General features: G+C 42.8%; 1 long non-coding RNA gene across 1 annotated transcript in view; it reads left to right on the top strand.

Annotated features, from left to right (window-relative positions):
• Window positions 1-16,925, top strand: part of LOC138106800 (uncharacterized) — a 104,481-nt gene extending 87,556 nt beyond the window's left edge. The window contains exons 4-5 of the long non-coding RNA XR_011149118.1: window positions 7,599-7,782; window positions 16,385-16,925. This is a non-coding gene — a long non-coding RNA (uncharacterized lncRNA). The remainder of the gene's footprint in view (window positions 1-7,598; window positions 7,783-16,384) is intronic.
• Window positions 16,926-19,629: the final 2,704 nt, after the last annotated feature.

Genomic DNA, 19,629 nt, shown 5'->3' with positions numbered 1-19,629 from the left:
AATACTTTAAGGTGCACCTCTTCCACATCTTTTCTGTGTGTTCCAGCAAACTGCCTGGAAGAGGAAAAAGAAGGTTGGCTTTTTAGCATTACTCCTGACACAGTGTGATGTTCTTGCTGCATGGTGACTGTCTCCCTTGGGTTGGCAGTTAGTCCTCATCTAAAGTCCTCATCTTCTTCTGTCTTTAGTCATGTCCAGAGAGTAGTTTTTCTTGGAGGCTTCACTGTGGTTTTGGAGGTCTTCAATGTGGTAAGAAATTATTGGCTTGTGGTATGTTTGGGAAGGTGCCCCTGCCTTCTGTGGGCTTTGTTTTGGTGGGCAGTGCATCATTACTGCAGTATCTGTCTAGAAGTGCTGGTAGTGTTAATGTGTTCACGATCACTACAACACTAGATGCAGCCACAAGTTGGACCAAGACAATGAGATGGGAGATGCCAGGAGGAAGCTAAGGAAGGGCTTAATAGGGACAGCTTACACAGACCAAACCAATTGCTGTATTGGAGCACAACAGAGGCAGTGTCTCAGGAAAACCTTAAGCATAGAGACTTCTCATTTTAGGAGACCTTACAGAGCACAGGGCACTGCAATGGTTGCCTGTCCAGCAGCTGGTGGAAAAGGGGTGCCAGGAGGTATGACTAAGGAGAATCTGGACCAGAAGTCTTTCAATTTCAAAATTATGTTATATGTTATGATGTTATGTTATGTTATGTTATATGTTATGTTATGTTATGTTATGTTATGTTATGTTATGTTATGTTATGTTATGTTATGTTATGTTATGTTATGTTATGTTATAGGAGTGAGCAGTGAGGTTTGGTGAAGGGAATTTTAACAGGATCAAATGAAACAGTTCTTGCAGCTGTCTCTAGTCAGGACTGAAATATGGTGGTTCCAGTGAAAGAGCCACAATGGTGCTTCAGGAGCAAGTTAGAAAAAATGAAAGCTCAAATGAGAGACACCTTTCTGAGTATGAAACCCAAAGGATGGTTTCTAGATGATGTTGAGACTGAAGAAGCATCAGGTTTGGGATAGGGGCAGACTTCGTGGAGAAAAAAAAGAGGAGTGAGTCAAAAGTTAGTTTGGAGGAAGCTGGAGCAGGAAGGGTTGAATGAAGAAGGCAAGTGAAAACTGATGGGAAGATGTGTGATATTGAGGCAGGGCTGAGGATGAGCAGTAAAAGCAGTAAAAGACTACATGTATGAATCATCAGCCTAGAAAACAGTATGCAAACATCTGAGGGCAGGTGAGATTCACCAGACAGGGAGGATGAAATTAGACGAGCAAAAATCCTGGGAAGATAAACATGGAGGATAGGGCAGCTTTTCAAGAGCCGACATTGAGGCATTTAGCAGCTAGGAAGAGGAGAACTTGATTGCTATCTCCTGTTCTGAGCATAAGGAGGATTGCTAATGAGTAAAATATTTCGAAATGGAAGAAAATGTTGAAAGCAACAAAGTCAGTCATATTCTGAGCAAAGCCAGGGAGTCCTGCCAGAGAAACGGAGGAGCCAATGCAGTGTGTTATCTCCTTGGTTATTCTTCTCTCTCCTTGGCATTACGCTTGCTGTTTGTGAAGGCTCCTTCCTGACTGCTCTCATGCAAAGAGAGTGGGGGTTGAGGCCTTCCTCTTGGATGTAATACCTGGACAAGCTGGAAAACTACGCAAACCCTGCTGTTGGAAGCTCGAAGGGGCTGATGGTTGGCTGCAGCACGGTGGAGTTGTTTAAGGCCTCTGGTGGGAATTTTCCCTCTTTCCAGAGTATATTAATAGCACAAACCTCCTTAGCTCTTTAGGGATCTCTGAAAATAGCTGCATAGTCAGTGTATGTACTGACAGCATGTTTGCCAATTGAGTAGTGGTTCAATGTGTTATGCGTGTTTATTATTCAGCTTCCACCCCGTGATGTTGTGCCAGAAGAAGGGAAAGAGCTGCTGAAGCTGGAGAGACAGGGGAAGAGAGAGGGAGACTAAGGTGGACAGGATGAAATGAGAGAGCACAAGGTACAGAGGGAACAGGTAGGTTTGGATAGAAAAGAAAGTCTGGAGAACCATAAGTGTGAGAAACATTTTAAGTCCAGCAAGTGGGAATATAAATGAAAAGTATCAATTTATTATTATCAATGCAGGGTAAATATGCAATAGCACTGCAAAGAAAGCTGAATTTATTGTTCCTTGGTGTGGGTGATATATTTCCCATCCCCTTGTCTTTGCTTGAATACAGTTGTTCTGAGGGATGAGGTGACCTCAGCTGATGAAGATAAATTCAAAACCTACGGTATTGCTAGAGCCTGTTCTGGAGGTGCATTTTTGTCTTGCTTTTGAGAAATAGGATAGTTGCTTTTAAACAATGGGAGTGGGATTTAACTATAAAATGCTGCTTTAAATAAACTACACCTTTGTGCAGCAGATAGCTGTAAAATAACAGTCCAGGCAAGGAAAATGATGTATGAGAGGAAAGGATAGCAAGGAGAGGGTAAAATTCTGAAAAGAAGGCTTTGTGTTTCTTTCCCTAAGCTAATAAATGTTTCGCTGGTAACCATATTGCTTCTCTGTGTGGTCTGGTATGCCATTTGTTTTCTCTTCACAAGCCATGCTGCAGGGAGTGCAAATTGAGCAGTGAAGTCAGTTCTGAATGGTGTAAGAAATGCATCTTGGCATGCCTCAGATATTTTCAAGTGTGTTCATGTGTACCCTCTCCAGGCTATAAATTCTCTGCGGCATGAATTGGGCTTTCTCCCTGTTTGGGCTGTTTTGACTGATCTGTTTGTACTGCCCATATATAAAGATCTAGTGATTCCCAGTTGTACAGAGGAAAAGCAGGACACCTGGCATTTGGCAGTGAGCACCTTAATGTCTTGCCAGAACAGGCTGCAGCAGTTTTGGCCAGATTAGTGAGCACTTCCTTCCTCCTTCCCTGAAGTAAAACCTAACTCTTCTAATTTTGATCACATCACTGTGGGCAGCAGCAGTCTGAGTCCTGCAATTCTTTGTATTGATATCTTCATTCTTGTCTTTGGCCTCCTCAACTTTCACATTCCCTCCAGGTAAAATATCACTGTATCACTGCAAAGATTTGCCTTCTGAAATCTGCTGCTGTTCCCATGTCAATCTCCTTCCATGATTTATGTACTTCACATCAAATTCAAGTGTTCTTGCTACTTGTTCTTTATTTCACTGACCTTTCTTAATTCATTGCACTTACCTACCTTAATTTCTTAGAAAATAATGTCACTGCTATACATCTGTCTAAATTTTGAACCCACTTAACGATTTCAGCCAAATTTGACAGAACAGTGGGTGTCTCCAAGATCAGATGCTTCTATGGATGTTGTGTAAATAGGTGTTTGACTGAAGGAGAGAGACTGTGTTACTGATATTATGGAAGGAAAAGGGAATGAGTTGTGCATCAGAGAATCTCTCATGTGACAGCTCTTGCACCCTAGGTTTCCTCAGTTCTGGTACTTGGTCATCAGTTTTTTCTTTTTCTGAGGTCTGACACTCCCTGGCCACCTGCATCTTGCCTTTCCAAAGTCCCAGGCAAAGAGTCTCAATGTGCTGTTGTGTCACTTTCCTTACTAGAAGATGGCTTTCCTGGGTTGATTTGCTCCATGTTCCCCCAAACTGTTCACTGTTATTGGGGTGCTGTCCTGGTGGCAGGTGAAGGGAAGATGCAGTGTACATTTTGCTATCCCCTGCCAGCTTCTCCACCTCTTCTTTCAGGTTTCTTACTTCCCTGGCTTGCTCCTTTGTTTCTGTGCTTTATGTACAGGTACATAGCAATTTGAATGCAGTGATGTATATTTTAAACAGATTATGTTCCGTAGTGTGGATCCAGTTATACTGAAACACGTTCAGCTGTAATAGGTCTCCTAGGCCAGGCTACAATAGGAGGGCTGTGACAGCACAGCTGCACCCGTTTGCAGGCTTCACTTATTATTGTTTGTTCCTGCCCTGAAATTTCCAGCATTATCCAGCTATCTATCTGTTTGCATATTTAGTGCTTGCTAAGTTGTCTACATTTGTTTTGCTGTAGGGCCATCTTGGTAAAAAATCATAGCCCAAAAGAAGTAGTTTTGCTACAGCAAATGCTGTCCTCTTGACCAGGGATGCTGCATCCATTTGGGAAAAGCACTCATATATCATGGGAAGAAGACTGTTCTCTTGTCTCATACAAATGTGACTAATGTCCCTGTGCCCCAGACAAGGGGATCAACTTCTAGCCAACCCTGGCGAACCCCTCCTTTCTCCAGGTCTCCTGGAAAATTACTCCCAAAAGAATGCTCCAGTATATTGACCTGACTCATGTGCCTCATTGCCTTGTGCACATTTACTCATTTCAGTAATAGACACAGAAAAGGAAAAACACTTAGATAACTACTGTGAAAATGAGTGTATTAAGCCCCTCAACAGAAAAGAACATATGGAGAAGAGAGATGAAACAGATCCCCCTCCAAAAGGCCATTATTTGGCTACACCTCAGAAGGAAATAGTGTGCCAGCTGCTGCTATAGCCCTGGAGGAAAAAAGCATTTTGCAGCAAGGTGGAGTCACAGGGGAAGACTAATGGAGTCCCTTAATAAACATGGACTTGTCCATAGCAAGGAGAGGAGAAACAGCGCATTGGATTGAAATTAAATCACTGCGGTGTGAGAGGCTTGTGATCTTGCTGTTTGCTTGACTCCTTATTCCCACAGCCATAGGAGCTCAGGGAGCTGTGTTTGGGTACTCATTGTTCAGCACAGGAGCAGTCCTTGGCACTTGCCCACGCTTACAGAAGGCTCCCAGCGCCCCTGGAAGCCCAGCAAGGTCCTTGGCCCAGCTTTAGGAATAGCTGAAGAGAATTGCTTGAGGTAATACAAAGCACAGATGAGTTGCACAGCAGCTGTGGCAATACATGGCACACAGCTCAGAGCGGTGCCACGTCAAGGTGGTAGCACAGGTCCAGAAAGCAGCACAGCCAGGCCCAAGTGCTCAGGGGGGCTACTCACCAATGTGGCTGCACTGCTTCCATTCCTGGGCTCTTGCTTGGGCTTTTCTGCATTGTTTGCCAAGGGGAGACACACCCTGAGACCTGGTAACAACCTGCAAAGCCTCTCCCCAGCCCTTGAGCAGCAGCTGCCGGGCAAGAGGGTGCTGTCATTACCTGTTTGTACAGCCGCAGCACCACGGGCATTGTCAGTGCCACTGGGTGTGCAAGAAATGGAGCCATAACGACATAATTTTCTCCTCTTTTCGAGCAAGGCTGCTATTTCATGGGATCTTTGAAAGAAAGAGATTAGATGGACTGAAACTCATCAGGGAAAGACAGGGGAATCCTTCTGATGATGAGAGAGGCATCAGCACATTCCCATCCCCACTGGGATAAGGTTATGTTATAATGCTGTTGTAATAAGATGTCAGACTGGCTGATAATATCCACTGCCATATGATTTTCCAAAGCTTTGGCTTGGGAAGAAATACTTGTTTTTCTTCAGCAAATCCATAGAGAATAAATTCAGAAAGTTCCTTTAAAACTATAACCTCTCTAATGTAAAAGTGAGTTTAGGAGGAGTAAAAAAGAGCCATGGTATCACAATGAAAAGTGAAATTCAACTTTTAAAGTGTTTTCTTCAAATGTAATTTAACAGAATACATGCTTGTTTCTTCCAAAATGTCAAAGGCTAATATTTATGAGACAGTGCAGCAGATAATTCTCTAGAGGATAAGTAAAAAAAAAAAGAAAAATTATTTTTTAAAATCTCAATAATTTTATGAATACTTCTATTGAAAAGATTAGCAAATGCAACACAACCCCCAAAGTAAACAGCCAAATACTGTAGCATATGTTTGTGTGTCTGTGAAAGCATGAGTATTTTTCAGTTGCTATTAACTATTTCAAATACTAAATGGCAGCATTTCAATTCTCTTATAGTCCTTTTCTCCTTCCTTCTTCAGTAAGTGTTACTGGGGTCTCTGTCTCTGCCAGGAATGGAAATTCTCTTGGTAAAAAAAAAGAACCAAAACCAACTTGACCAAAGTATCTAGTGAAAAGTACAGTAAGACAGAGTATGCTGAGCACTAGATAAAATCGGCCAGAATTTACCTATCAAAGGCAGTTTCAAGTCAACAAAAAGCTGTGCTAGCTTACAAAAACAAACAAACAAAAAAATAGAAATAGAATGAGGCAGAGCTGAGGGCAAGAGAGGCTGCAGAAATTCTACTTCCACTGCCTAAATTAATGGGTGGAGAGTGAAAGGACGACCTTTCTTTTTTTTTTAACCCAGCAAGGCAGAGTTGTTTTAAGATGATTTGTCAGGTGACAGTCTTGAAGGGAGTCTGGTAAGTTTGTAAGTTATTCTCCTTGCTTGTAAATTCCATTAATATCTCTCTCACCTGGAGGGGAGTGGAACTGTGTAGTTATTTGGTGTTATTCAGCTATGAAGGGTCTGTAAGTGTTTTATTAGGCCAATCTACTTTTTAAAATAGTTTCTTTTAATAGAAGAGAATTTTTTCTGCATAAATTGTCTATGTGTTTATTGGATGCACTCTACTACAATGCATAAAGCTAGGTAAGTCCCACCCCAACACACACCAAGCAATTATTGCTCTAAATCTGAAACTATGTGAATTTGCCTGGTGTGAATGGGTCAGCTGAAGCCAGTTCCTCTCTAATCAGTCTGCAGTGTGGATTTAGGTACATCCAAGACAAACTGTAAGGCCGCAAAGCTCCTGAGATTAAAACTCTGGACATTTCACATTCATGAAGCGCTTAATGTGCTTCGATTTCTGTCACTTGGGACATAATGCACAAACTAAAGTCAGGGTGACCCCATGGGCCAGGCTCCTATGGAGCCATTACAATGTATTTATTCTGTAATCCTCAAAACTGGGAGGGATTTATACAATAGACTAATGGCTTCAAAGGAGTCCGTTCAGCCTTCTGGGTGGAAAAGTGCACTTTTTAACCCTTACAGTGCTGGCCCCTCGCTGGGTGCACCCACCTAAACAGGCAAAGAAGCCCTGCGGGCCTTGGTGGGGAGGACACACAAGGTTTGGTGTCCAGGGGGGAGATACTGAAACTCTGATTGGACCTGAGAGAAAACTGGGGGTGAGGATGTGCCTTCTTTGGATCCATTCACACCTGACCATTCACACTTCTGTTCCTAGTGAACAGGATAGCTCTGTAAAAATCAGTTGAGACAAATATCATCATATGTAAGTCTAAATACATTCTCAAAATCCTGCAATGCCAGAGGTACCACTTATTTTTCAGTTTGCATGGTGCACAGGCACTCATGTTTATAGCTTTTCATAAAATCTTTATGAAATGTCATTGGGGTTTGGTTTTATTTTTATTTTTTTTTTAACAAAGAGGATCAGCAAGGTCAAGACAATACAGAACATTTCCCTAGCTCCAGTTGATATATATATTTTGCTTTTTTATGATTTCCAACATTTCTTTCGCTTGCTTCCCTAGGTAGATTTAATAATCACAAGAGGCAGGTTGGTACCTGAGAGGCTGCTATCCTTTATTAATCTGCTTAGCAGGTGCAGCACTGACATAACTTTGAGAAAACACAAAATGCAATTCTAATAATAAACTTCTCTGTCTTCCCAAAAGGTCCTTCTCCTCAGATGGGCTTGCTTCACATCGTCCTTGGTCCTTTAAGGAATACTCTGTGCATGAGGCACGCCAGATGCAATATGCTGGAATGTGGAGATCTTCCTCCTAAGTACTGTTCTGAGACCAGAACCTGCACCCTTGCCTCACTGATACTGCTGCAGAAGTGCTAGCTGTTGCTGAGGTAAAAAACCTCCTTTTGAAAGGTTAGATTCTTCAAGTTTTGTAGTGACTGAAATAGATGATGTGTTAACTATCATGTGACCCGAATGAAATGGAAGGATATAACAGGAGCCATATGTATACTAGGAATACAAGTTCCTGGATTGTCAATCCACTTATACAGTAAAATCTTGCAAAATATTTTAAGAAAAGGTAAAGCAAAGGGAAATTGAAAGTTGAGATGTTGTCTAACTTCTGGGTCATAACTCATAACTGGAGAATCATTTTCCATGTGGACTCTTCTTTCAGAACAGACCGTGTCTGCTTTATTCTGCAAGTTCTCACAACCATAAAAAGAATTGAATGTGGTGTGCAATGATCTTATATGAAAGGGTTAGCCAAGACAGCCAGGAGAAGGTTACCTGTGTTACTGCTGACACTGCTCAGGCCCATGCTTTGGATCAGTCCTAGGGCCTTCATGGTAGTGGTACCCAAGCAGCTGGAATAATTATTGCTCAAGTTTTAATGTGCTTTAAAACCATGTTACTCAAGACTTCTGGCATGAAATGACCTATTTGATTTTTAACTTAAAGTCTGCGATTCAACTGTTCCATCATGGAAACCATGCAGCTGCATCTTACTAGTTTGGCTGCAGTGATCTGGTAGGTAGGATCCTTGGTGCTTCTGCCCCAGCACTGGGAGTTTGCAGAAATACTGCTGCCTGTGACAGGAGCATTGCCCTGTGACTATCACCAGGAGTGGGGTTTTGGTGTGAAGATACACTTTGGCCATAAACACTCCAGAAAGGTACTGTACCAGGGTGCTGTTTTCCATTTGATTCTGTTCAGTTGTAGCATAATAGGTATGGCTTGATTATATATTACAGTTTTAGGCAACTTGCAGTCAGCTGTAACTTCAGCATAGGACTGTGTTGATATTGACAATCAAGTCAGCACACTGGATGGAGAATTTTATTACTTTACTGTAACTTTCAGTAATGGACGGACACTCAATATCATTGTCTGAGGTGCATGTCTAAGGAAACTGACAACTTCTTCCACTGCTCCTCCCCTCTTCATTAAGACTGAGAAGCTTCAAGGGTTTGGCAGCTGAGATATTTGTAAATACCTAAGTAATGAATTATGAGGAAAGCTTTCTACCAAAGTGCACCTTCCTCTATCAGCAGCACATGTAATCTACAGAAGCAGTGGCTATAAAGTCTTGTCAAGTACTTTTTTTAATCGCTGTTTTGATATTGCCTTAAAGCTTCATCTGAGACTGGAGCTGGGCTGAGTCTGGTGCAGACATGACACAAAAAATGGTATTTGCCTTAGGAAATGTACAACCCAAAAGGCTAACTAAGGAAAGCACTGCCAGGAAAAAACAAACCCCTCAATTTCCAGGGGGAAGCTGAAGTATAGATCTGGTACAAAGCCACACAGGAAATCTTGTACAAGGAGGGTTATCACATACTACTGTACTACTTCAGGATTACTCCTAATGTAAGAAGAAATAAATAATGATGGGTCTCAGGTTTATGAAATTTGGCTGTAGAGCTATCTCTAGGTAGTCCAAGAGATATAATTAGGGTTGGGCTTCTGCCATCTTTTGGCAAAAGAAGAAATGGCTCCATATGACACAGGAGATATATCATAGTCACTTTTGACACTTGTCAGTGGTAAATGTGTAAAATTTCTCTGATGACTGGGGAGAAAATGGTCTGTACATTAGAGCACCCCTCTGAAGCTGGCAGACTGGGGAGCCAAAAGTTGTGCTTCCCACCCGAGCTGGGGACCAACCGTTGTGTTTGGCATTCCCGTCTGTGCGCTCTCCTGGGAGCTGTCTGGCTACATGTCATTTGCTGTGTCCGCCAGCTACATCCCAGATCCAAATGCAAAATCCACCACTCAGGGACATTATGTGGATTTGTGACACTACCCGTGGGACTTCGGATCCATAAACCAATGAATGGATTACAATGAGGCATAAATATAGTATTTTCATGGATGACATATAATCCTACTCAATTATTGTTCCTGTCATGTAAAGGGAAACTGTACCCATTTTTCTCATCCCTGCACACTGTAATTTCAAAAGAAAAGAAATGCTCGATGAAAAAGATTCCATCTCGTAGCTCCCTGCCTTTTATCTACTAACAGTTTTAAAGCTTGTATTTCCCATTATTAGGTGTTTCCTATAATTAGTTTTTTGCATCTCTACAAGATTTTTATACGGGAAATTCACTTGACAGAAGCATTTAGAGTTTCTGGACTGAGCAGACTGGCATGTTAGTCTCTGAATGGTGAAGTGCGTGTCACATCGTGTACTCTCATTTATGTCTGGATTGCCGTGCCTGGAAACAGCTTTGCCTTCTGTTTTGCTTCTATGAACTCTTTCTGGTTTTGAGAAACTGCTGCTACTTTGTCCTTTGCTTGAAACAACTTGGATATCATAGTTGTTTCAGGATCCAGCAAGATATGAAATATCTCATGCATAAAGACTTAATCCTTTCTATCAGTACGAGGCAGTTTTTTATGGGTGTGGATGCTTCACAATAGGGGGACAATAAGGAAAACTGAGCTTGTGTTTTGTTTCCTTTAAAGACTGAAATGCCATGTTTTATTGTCAATCTGTCCTCTTTTTTTTTTTTTTTTCCCCCCCCCCAAAGCTGCCCAGGCAGTAAAAAACCTTTGGATATATAAAGTTAACATTATAATGCTTAAAAATAATGTTTTATTGGAGAATGGATATGTGCGATGTTTGTCCATCAGGCATTTCTAGTGCAGTATGTTAAACCTTTCCTCATACTGCAAGAGGTGCTGAAGGGATTCTGTAGACAAAACCCATCTCTTGTAGCAAGAACTGTGATAGCTCCACAGCACCATGTCCTGCGTGTGTTTTACAATGCAGAAGCAGCTGTCCTGTAACATTCAGCTGATTGTTTGTAATAGGCAGTGGCTTTGTCAGAATTCCTCCTTGCATTTGAAAGAACTTTTTCTGGTTATGCATGGAACTGTGGGTGTCTCAAGACAAATACAAATATGTTGCCCATAGTCAATCCCACACAGGAATTTAATCAGTGCCCTTTCCTTCTGGTTAGAAAAGTTTTAGGGCACTTATGGTATGCTCTGAAACTACAGCCAGTCTCCTTAGAGGAGCAAATGAAGCATTTACATTTTCCTGTGTGGGCTGAGCTTTTTAGTTGAGTGTTACCCACTGCTGTTTTTTCCCCTCTCACCTCTGTATACCCTCACCATAGCCACAGAATCTGCTTTTGAAAGGGAAGGGTCAGACATGCACTGCTGTATTTGTAACGCAGGGATCGCTGCAGTTCTCAGCACAAGTGCTTTAATCATCCTTTCATCTAAAGGAGAAGCATCTGGTCCTAAATGTGCGCTTTTTTGCCCCTTCTGCTACAGCGCTACACGGATGGTTGATTAAACCACCCCTCCTTTTTCCTGGCAGCAGGATTGGGATGGCTTGCTACCTTTGTTTCCACTTGGGGCCTCTAAATGGGGCTCTATAAAGGGAATAATAATAAGGAAGATCCAAGGCTTCTGTTGGACCCTCTCCCCAAATTTAATCTGTGCCCAGGCCCCGCTGGCCAAGCTGCTCTTATGTACATTGCTAGGTCTTAAAAAAAACCTAAAATAAAGAAGCATGTGAATGAGATGATGCTGGAAAAGCCAGTGAGGAAACCAAATGCTAGGTGCATTTGTCTTAAAACACCCAGAACGGTTTAAGATGAAAGACCCAACTGCAAAAGGAACTTCTTTAAACTGTGCTTTAGCTTAAATTTACATAGATACAGACATTTGCTGTTTCCTTTACACAGATACACACATTTGCTATTTGCATTACACAGATACAGACATTTGCTATTTGATATTGCAAGTAGATCTATGCCAAGTAAGATCTTCCCTTTCCTCCTCCTCCTCAAAAAAGTTACAAAATCATTTCATTGCAGCTTTAGCATTTGGAAATTTAAAATTAAATGAAGTTGCATTTAGAAATGAAGTATCATTGCAATATTTGAAATACTGAAACATATGAATGTTGACACAGGATATTATTTATTTTTACTTATAAATTGTGGTCAAAGCAATTCAGGGGAAGTAACCCAGACAATCTTTCTGTTAGTTTGGCTGTGGCCTTAGTGCTCTGCTTTTCATAGAATCATAGAATGTCAAGGGTTTAGAATGGACCTTAAAGATCACCTAGTCCCAAATTCCACTGCCATGGGCAGGGACACCTCTCACTAGATCAGGATGCTCAAAGCCTTATCCAAACTGTCTTTGAACACTACTTGGATTGGGGCATCCACAACCTCCCTGGGCAACCTGTTCCAGGGTCTCACCACTCCCACAGTAAAATATTCTTCCTGATGCCTAACCTAAATTTCCCCTCTTTCAATTTGCACCCTTTACTCCTTGTTCTATCACTATGCTGTTCACCTCATGTATGTAAGGTAATGGGTCCCTTCCTCTGTGGGTTGATACTTGCTTAGGTTCACTCTCTCATACACAAAACCCACCAGAACTTCTGGATTTCCTTGTTTATATTAGGTTCAAAGTAACAAAACAACACATGGATGCCATCTTTTCATCAAACGATCCCTAAAGAGGTATTTTTCAAACATTCTGAGTGTGCTGAATCCCTCAATTTTCCAGTGAAGGTGCAAAGTGTTGTACAGAGAATTTTAGGCTGGTGGGAGTGAGTTTGTTCAGAGGCTCCACGTGGAGCCCCAAAGCTTTGCAGGTGGTTTATCGCTCCCCAGAGGTCTGAAGTTGAAGTGAAGGAGGGAGAATTGGTCCTAACAGCAACACAGCTGCAGGTAACGTGGTCCCCTTTTAGAAGCAACTGTGCTTACTTTTTGGGCTGGTGCCCAAGTCCAGGAGAGCTATTCACTTCCACACTTCACACTTGGCTCAAGTTGCATTTGCCTGAGCAGAAATAGGAAGCTGCTTTTCACCCTGAAAGGCCAGCAGCTCTCCCCATCTGATGCCACAGAGAGTAAGGAGGAAGGGAGATCTGAAAGCCTTTCACATTGGCTAATGAAACATATATGAGATTGGGACTGGTTGTGTGCCAAAAGAGGCTTTCAGCCAAGGCAAAGCATTGCTCCTTGACCAGACCTCTCTGACCACAGTACACCCATCTTCCCTTCCCTAAAATCCACTTAGGACCTCCTAGGCTCTGTCCTGGCAGTACCCTTCTCACTGCAGATCCCCCGTCATTCCCTGAGAATGACCTGGAGTGGCATCCTGCTCTCTTCTCTGCCCCAGCCATAGGTGACCAGATGGCCTTTCAAGAAAATTCTGCCTCCTTTGCTGACAAGGCTCCTGGAAGCCATCCTGCTGCTGGTAGCAATGTTCCCAGGGGGAAAGGTCAACCTGTACCATGTACCTGCTGGCCCTCCTCTGCCTGTGGCTTCACATGGAGCTGTACCTGCCCTGGGCTAGAAGAGACTATACTCTTGATGGTCTGATGTGCTAAAGGCATGACCCACACCAGAAAATTCTGCAGCTTTGCTCTGTGAAAAAAACCCTACCATAGACATGTTATGCCAGAATAAATGTTCTTTTGCTAGCATGGCTAACTTGGCTCTAGAAATCTCTGAAAGATGGAAAACCAACATGGGAAGGACTTTTTGGTGCTATAAACTGCACTCACAAGAATTTTAAGCCCAGCCTTTCTTACCCAATACAGACATAGCAAGTTGTGCTCTAGAGGGCTTCATTTAGGATGACTCCCTCTAAATTTTCTCTAATTTAGAGCCAAGCCAAATGAAGCCTGAAGAAGTGTCACACTATTAAAAAAAAAAAGGCAAAGGGATGAGTAATTTTCTAACTCATTCACAACATGTTTCTAGATCTGGAAGACGATTCTTATGTTTACCAGCACAAGTGAAGCTAAGAGGATGCTTTCGTGCCGTTTTTGTGAAGGTTGTGCATGCTGCATTCCTCCTTGTGTGGGGAACAAAACCAGAACAGGATGCAAACTGCTTCAGATTTCTCCCACTGCTGACCTTGCTGCCACTTGTGCCAAAATGAAGAAAACAAATCCTTGGAAATCACCATGTGTGTGTTTCAATTTTTAATTGAAACTTTTTAGCTGAGCTGAAAGGTGGGGGTGGTGGGAGGGAGAGGGGAAAAAACAAAGCAACACACTTCCCTCTGCTCCCAATGAAAAGAAACTAGAGCTATTAGATTCACTTCAATTGCCTCACCTGACCTGAAATGAACTCCCTCCCTCAGGCCTGTAAGAAAATTCAATTAAAAGGTCCATCTGTGAGGCAGCAGCTGAAGGGGAATTACTGTAGGGAGGTCCACATTTTCATAAAAAAAGAAGCCCCCTCTCTCCCTCCCCTCCTTCCTCCTCTCCTTCCTCCTCTATCCCTGATTAGGCCCATTCCTAACCACTAAACCACAAGTCCCCCCAATTAACCAGATCTGACCAAATACCCTTTATATGCTCCATTCAGATGTAGAAACACTATAGATTTCGTACACCCCTTAAACACCGTGGGGTGGGAGAGGGGGGAAGGAGCAGAGGACAGAAGTTGGAAATCGGAACGTCCTGCCCCAATTAAGCTGGCTGATGCAATGGATTAAAGGCTGCTAATATGCAAAAGACTGTGCTGGCAGTGAAAATAATCACCATAAGGCAACAACAGTGTGCAGCAGCTTAAAAAACGCAGAGGTGACAGGGAGAAAAAGCTGGCTCCAAGGACCTGTCTGAAAAGTCTTACCAGCTTGCTTGCAGCACCCTGCCCCAGCTGTGCTCTTATGACAGAAATCTATCCTAGACGCTTGGCTAGGATCTGGTATGTTTGGGGTGTGGTGCCGTGTGTTACTCCTATGGAGATATGACAGAGAGCCTGGGAGGGATTGGGACAGCGTGCATGGGTGAGCCACATATGGCACGTGGCTGCTGTGGAAGGTGAGCCCCGGCTCTGGTCCTGCAGGCTGAGGGGGACCTGGGGCTGTGCCTTGTGTTGCCTCCCACCTCTGGGGCCACTTCCATCCAAGGGAGGCTGATGAAGAATTAGGAACTGGCATGCCTTTTATTTTCTTAATAACATTTTTTCAGGTGCATTATGCTGGGGTTTGTAACAAATAACCAAGTGGTTCCTTGAGCTCCTGTGTGTTTTGCTTTGTGCTAGCAGAAAACCTGACTTAACCGTGCCTGAGAATACATGCACTCCCTATGCACTGACTTCATTTGTGCTTGCACAGTGTGTAATCAATCACTTTAAAATATCTAGCTCCCAGTGCTTGCTTCCCTGGCATGGTGTATATTGTGCTGAGTTACATCAGTTCAGGAGGATTCGTTCGAATATCGACACTTTGTGAGCTCTCATCAGGTAGGACTCTTGGAGCAGAGCACAATTAAAATCTTTACACTACCCTGCTAATATATACATATATATATATATATTGCTATTTGCTTAGAAACAGAAATGGAACAATCCTTCTAATGTAGTTTGGGATAATAAGGGGGAAAACATATCAACAATTCATGACACGAAATAGGTGTTAAGTATGCTATTAGATTTTCTTTTTTTGTTAGGCTTAAGATTTAGTATCGAGAGCCTGTGCATTTGCTTTACAGATATTTGGCATATAAGATATTTTGGACTGCATGGAGCAATTGATCCTTTGGTGTCTTTATTGGCTTGTTTTCACTTTTTCATTAAATATGTAAAACGAACCTTGTTTTACTGCAATATCAACTGAAGCTCTATTAAAAAAAATTATAGACAGTCCAGACAATAAAAGGCCTTGTATATCAACCAGAGATTGGTTATCTGCTCAACAAGATCATTAACTGTGCCCAGGGGGAGACAGCTGAGGCAGGGCCGCTGGAGAGAAGATGCTAAAAATTAATTTTACAAGGAAAGTTAGCCCTGCCAAGTTTGATTTGTTTTAGGGACACTCCCTTACTCTTTATTATTCATCTTTCAAGGCAGCCTTTGAAATCAAGCAGGCTTTTGATGAAGGGGTTGCGGGTTTTTTTTGCAATGTGTATTTCAGTGAGACACCCAAAATCTCACTCATACAAATTGTCACAGCTTGACAGACTTGGAACCTTATAATGTTAAATCAAGTCCTAGTGGAGGTGCGTTGGGGAGTGTGAAATAGAGTCACTGGCTCCTCCTATGCTGAATGCTTTGCACTGGAAATGTTGAATGTTGTCTTCCATAACATGCTTATAATTAATATTGTGCATGGCACCCTCTATGCAGCTGCTCTGTATGTGTGCAGTGTATGGGGGTTTTTTGCAAGGCTTTCCAGCTGCTTTCAAGCTGTCCCTTTGAATCTGCCACAATATTCACGCCCTCCTCCCCCACCAGGCTGAAGGACACTTGGATATTTGTTTCTTGTTGACTATTTAAAGCCCAGGTATCTCTCATGATTAACTGAGACCAAAACTGAATAGAGGTCGGGTGAAGAGAGAGGGGGGAGCAGTCAGCTTTCAGCAGACCACGTCTGGAATAAGGGTCTCTCCAGAGAAAGGAGAGTCTTCATGTATTAGCACTCTTTGCCTAGAGGAAACCCTTGCCTGTTCAGGAAACCTTGGCCAAAACATTTAACAGCTCTCTGTCTCTCTTTTCTCCACAGATGAAGGAGATGGAAGAGATGACCAGAAAGGATGACAGAAAGGTCTCTCAGAGCTGACAGGATAATCGTTTGCCGAGCACAGTAAAGGGATTTAGGCTCTTGAGAGGGAAAAAAGTCACCAAGCACTCTAAAAAATAAGAGCAGATACAGGCAGTCTACAAGGTTTAATATGGGCAGTTGAATGACCTGTGTCACCTTTCTTGTGACCTCCTCTTTGCTTTTGTTTTTTTTTTAAAGCCATGCACCTGTGTGTATAATCATCTCGTAACTTAAGTACTCTTCCTTTACCAATGATAAATCTGAGATGCATTCTTAATGCAAGGAATTAATGGAATATCCTTCAGCTATATAAGATGAGATCTTGAGAAACTGTGTGATAGAATGTAATGGCATGGGCTAATAAGAATTTAGGTAAAATGGGAATCCATCAGTTCTAAATGACAGAGAAGGAGAAAGACAAGACTGGCCTATTAGTTAATCACAGAATGTCTGTGAACCTCTGAAGTGATGTGGCCAGGATAAAAAAAAAAAAAAAAAAGAACAGGCAAAAAGTGCAAAGGTGTATCTGACAGATGATGCTCAGCAAACAGGAGGAAAAGGTAAGTATTATTACACTGGGCTCCTATTTAAGAAGGCTTTGTCTGGTTCTGGCCATCTCCACTGGTAAAAGCTGAACTCAGGCTATAGCAGAGACAGGCTTCTTGGGCAATTGGGAAAATAGGAAGTTTATGTTCCAGGAGGAGTGTAGAAGAGCTGGGCTTATTCAATCTAGGAAAAGATAATTTAATGCTACTTTTTGTCTCTAAAGATACAGAACTCAGCACCAGGACTAAGAGTTAAAGGACAACACTGGCATGAGAATAAATGGATGTTAACTAGACACAGTATTTCACCAAGGCTTCCCAACTGTTCTGGAAAGAGGCTCCATCGCACTGACTACTCTCTTCAGCCCGGCCAGCACCTGCGGTGTGCGGCAGGAGTGGGGAGCAGCCGAAGGCTCTTGGCTTTAAAGCTGCTCCTCTGGAGTTCAGCTCTGCCCAGGGGAGATGAAGCTCCAGGTGCTGTGGCTGTCAGCTGCTCCGACAAGGGAGACGATAAAAAGTAGCAGGGACCAAGCCCCTTAGAGGGTATCCACGGAGGACAAGCTCAGATCAGCGCTGCGCAACAACTTATAAAGGGAGGCGGTACAACGGGGATGGCTTGACAGGGGACCAATAGGGATCTTTGGGGGAGGGATAGGGACAGGGATAGACATTCATGTGGACCAATAGTCTCAAGGGGTGGAGGGAAAGGGGTCACATACCCCAATGGAGTGTCGAGGTTTAGGGGATTTCCAGAGGGGAGGTATCAGAAGGGGCAGGATCTCAGGGGATTGACGAGGACCATATAAGGATAAACAGGGAGGGCTTAGGTGATGGACACCGAACTTTCAGGAATAACTGGAGGGGTTTGGGTGATTGATGGAGAACTGACTGGAACAAGGGGAGGAGAACAACCATATAAGGAGCACTGGGGAAGCGGCTAAAGTTTAGGGTGTACCAAGTGGGAACGGAGGTAAAGGGGGTAACCAGATTAAACCTTTAAAACATATAACCACATTACCACAAGGCTCCAGAGAAGTTGTCCTGTAGGAGCCAGATGGGGCAAATGGCCTCTTTGACTTTCTTATGGCACTGAATTGCTTAGCCAAAGGTGGTTAATTATGTGAGGCGGTCACTTTGAGGTATCAGTGAACTGAAATGCGTGGTGTTGAATGTTGCTTTTGGGATCAGTTTTTCTGTGTAGCGTGCCAATAATTCATGTTAAGTACTCTCAGATGTGCATGTGCACACATAGAGCAGCCTCCATTTTCTCATCATTGCCTCTTCTGTTCTACTGTGCTCAAGGAGCTGCTGTTTCTCTGCTCTTGACATCCTCCATATTTAAGCAGCAGAGGCCCACCCTCCCTGCATGCTTCTAGAGTTATTTTCCTGCTGCCATTGCAGCCCAAGAGCAAGCTGCTTAGCCCAGCATGCTGGCTTATATCACACTTTCATTATCTTTCTTCCTCAACAAAGGCCTTTAGTGAAGACACCAGGGGTTTGAAAAGAAGGAACCCGAATAATAACCTGCAGAGTCTCCTGGCCTTTTCTTATTTTAGTCTTTCACACTGAAGCCCTCTTGCCTCTTCTCAGAACACCATAAACCCTGCAAAGTAATTGAGCTTAGGTGGCTGGTGTGAGGCAGCACCCTGAGGAGCCAAAAGTTTGTGTCATTACCACCTATTTTGTTCCTCTGTTATATTTAACCATATGCTTATTTGCTAAGCAGAGATCTATGTCTTGATTACATGGATATCGAGTGCCAGCTATAACCTGAGCCCTATCTGCTAAGGGCCCCTCCAGGCACTACCACAGCATGAATTATGAATGCTCTTTCCAAAGGACAGTGTTGTTTCCCTTTACAACAGTTGTGAGGGCAAAGCAGTTTAGGCAGTGAGGCCAGCTCATGTTTTCTGCACATTGGCCCTTTCAGGAGGTGGCAGCCATTTTGAAAAATGAGCTTTTTCCGTTCTCATGGTAGGGTAAAATAGCAAGGATACATAAAAACAAAAGCAAAGACACAAATACCTTGCAATGTACAATCACATAATGAGAGCTGGCAATGCTGTGGAAAAGATTACCTAAGAGAAAATGATTGATATTTGTATAGGGAAAGTTAATGCTATTTCGTTAGGAAAATAAATTTTCTCCTTTTCATTTCATAAAGGTGCTCTGATGATCAGCAGATAAATTAAAGATAGTTTTTAAGTATGTTTTTTTATTGGGAAAGTTATGCTTCAAGCCTCCCAAGGTTCTTATCCGTCTGCTTTTGAATACCCTTCCTGAGAATTCAAGGGATCTGAGTTCATGTGAGAAAGAGCTGAGAACCAGCCCTGAAGACATGGCTTGGTACAGGGTTTGGCTTAGCTGAACCCAAAGGTGAAGTATTAGAAATCACTAGTTAATTGAAAAAATATAGACCTTGATTTGGCATAATACAACTGGGCCAGGTGCTCCACTAAAAAGTAATTATTGCAGTTGTATGTGGTCATCTAAGTCACACAGGGTTTTAGGCCCTCGTCTTCCCCTTTGCACGTCTGAGTAAAATATGTAGTGTTGTGCTGTGGTGCGACAGTTTTATGCTACGAGGAGGGATGGGCAATTGGTGTGAATTATACTGCACTGCAAAACTGCAACTTCTGTCATCGTTTATGAATATTTGCA

Source organism: Aphelocoma coerulescens, chromosome 2 (assembly GCF_041296385.1).
Source record: "Aphelocoma coerulescens isolate FSJ_1873_10779 chromosome 2, UR_Acoe_1.0, whole genome shotgun sequence".
Classification (NCBI taxonomy): Eukaryota; Metazoa; Chordata; class Aves; order Passeriformes; family Corvidae; genus Aphelocoma; species Aphelocoma coerulescens.
The sequence above is the reverse complement of the archived record's forward strand: the minus strand, read 5'-3'. Positions and strand labels throughout refer to the sequence as shown.